General features: G+C 41.2%; 1 long non-coding RNA gene across 1 annotated transcript; it reads left to right on the top strand.

Annotated features, from left to right (window-relative positions):
- The first annotated feature begins 92 nt into the window (after window positions 1–92).
- LOC139542486 (uncharacterized) lies at window positions 93–2,083 on the top strand. Its single transcript, XR_011668507.1, has 2 exons — window positions 93–956; window positions 1,348–2,083. It is a non-coding gene; the product is annotated as an uncharacterized lncRNA (long non-coding RNA).
- The last annotated feature ends 342 nt before the right edge of the window (window positions 2,084–2,425 follow it).

Below are 2,425 nucleotides of genomic sequence, written 5' to 3'. Positions count from 1 at the left end.
GTTACTACCCCTGATAACTTTACCAAATAATCATGTTTGAAAGAGTGTGAGTGTATGCTAGATAAATAGTCATAGAAATGGTAGATATTACTGTACCCCTGATCATTTGGTCAGATAACCGTGTGTGTGTGTGTGTGTGTGTGTGTGTCTATGTGTACAGTCGGTGACATGTCCATGATAGCTATCTAATAACTATAGTTATGCTAGGTAATGGTTTGGCTTATCATGTTCATGTCTATGTAGAAGAGGACTGTAGGAGGAAGTGGAGAGGACTCAGGGACAGGTATCAGAGAGAGAGAAGGGCAGAGAAAGATAAGAAGAGGTCTGGGTCAGCAGCTTCAGGCCAGCAGCCTTGGCGCTTCTGCCACATTCTTTCTTTTCTGGATCCATTTATTGTGCCTAGGGCAACGAGTGGCAATTTTACAGCCAGACCCTCTACTACGTCATCCACAAGTGTTGTCGCCACCGGTGCATCAAGACCCTCAACGTCACCTACAAGTGCGACCATTGCCTCCACCGGTGCAGCGAGACCCTCTACAACGTCTACATCATCCACGAGTATGACCACCACCGGTGCAGCCATGGAAGATGATGAAATGGAGGAAGCACCTCTGGATCTTGGACCACCTGAGATTATTATGAACCTCACAGAAGTGACCACTGAGGACCTCGTTGAACAGGATGTGGCCGTGGAGAGAAAGAGAGAAACGAAGAGGAATAACGTCACACCAGGCGTCATCGGAGGTACCAGCCCCCAGATCCACTCAACTCATTTCAGCAGAGGCTCCTCCAGGCCGTCGAGAGGGATGCAGCCCAACCAGATGCTCACAGGAAGGAGGATGAAGAGACCCTCTTTGCCATGAGCCTGGTGCCAACCCTGAAGAGGCTGCCTCAGCAAAGAAAAGCAGCAGTCAAGGTTAAAATGTATCAGCTGCTTTTCGATGACAAGTTCAAGGGTACGTTTTTTTTCATCACAGGTAGTGTCATAAGTGTTGCGACAGTGAAGTAAAGTAAAGTAGGTCATTTTTACAGTATACTCATGTAGGTTAATTGGTATTTCAGATCAAAGTATTAATATAAGGCAAATGTATAGCTGTTGTTTCTGGGTTAGAAAATATCCTAAAACAACAGTTTGCTGTCTAAATATTTGCCTGTCACATTCATCTTTTGATCTGAAATACAACATTCCATGAGTAAACAGCAAGTATTACCAACTTTACCACACTGTTACTATATTTATGCCACTAACTACACTATACAAGCAGTATTTAGTTAACATAAATCTCACCTTTTATGGTGTCATATTATGTTAAGCTTGTATGTGTTGTTTTTCCTCTTCCCTTTCAGAAATGGAGTCAATTTAGCCGACCAGCTCACAGGAAGGACAGGAAGTACAGGAAGAGGAGTTGTCTGGGTGTTGTTTTGACCTCCCTCATTGTACCTTTCTTTTCACACACGTCAGTTACGTTTAAATTCAGTCAATTCATAAAGTCATTTGTTTCTAAAGTCTTAGGATAGCATTCATTATTAGTGTTACATAGATTTCTGAATTGACAGAATTGAAACTCATACACCGGATAATTCACAGATGCTCTTGTTGGTCTCTTACGAGACTAAAGGTGAATATATTTCTTTCATTTAAAACCACTTGAAAACCAGGGTGTTGAAACTGTTTGTGAAGTTATGTTCCATCGACTGGTCCATGACGTCCAGGGGCCATTTGTTTGTTTAGCTGTGTTATGGCTACACATTATTTTATTTTTCCCAGAGACACACACCTCTCCTCCACTCCTCTCTGTGCCTCAGATCTCCAGTGCCCTGCCCTCTCTCTTTATGGCCATGTCTGAAGTTCCCCTACTACGTCTAGGCTTTATGAGTAGTCCCTGTATCGGTCTGCAGTTGTGCCAAAAATACATGCTCTTGTTGTTCTCTTACAGATTACAGGCTACACATTCATTTTATTTATTTTTTTACACACACACCTCTTTAAATAGTTCTATTTTTTAAAACATTTTTACAACACACATACCTGTCATGTTCTTTCCTGTACTTGAATACTTATTAAATTATGTTTTCATAGTCAGTTGTTTATTAATATCTCATTTAGACTTAATCTGCTTATTTCTTGATGAAAGTAAAAACACATTCTCTTCCTAATTCGTTTTTTTCCCACCTGTATTTTGTCAGGCCAGTGAACATGGTGGTAAGCTGTACTATTTGTATGGACCCTAGGTTACCCTTTCCCTTTGTTATCATACTATGTCGTATATATTAGTATGTATAGTATGTCGTATAACCTTAATTAGTGCTCCCGCTCACCTGATGTACCATGCCATACTGACGTTAATGGGAGAGGGAAGGGGTTTTAAGGTGTGGTCTTTACTCCCAAATGTCACTTAAATATAGCTTTCAAATGAAGAGAGAC

This window comes from Salvelinus alpinus, chromosome 17 (assembly GCF_045679555.1).
Source record: "Salvelinus alpinus chromosome 17, SLU_Salpinus.1, whole genome shotgun sequence".
In the NCBI taxonomy this organism is placed as follows: domain Eukaryota; kingdom Metazoa; phylum Chordata; class Actinopteri; order Salmoniformes; family Salmonidae; genus Salvelinus; species Salvelinus alpinus.
Note: the sequence above shows the minus strand (reverse complement) of the source record. Positions and strands in the feature narration are given on the sequence as shown.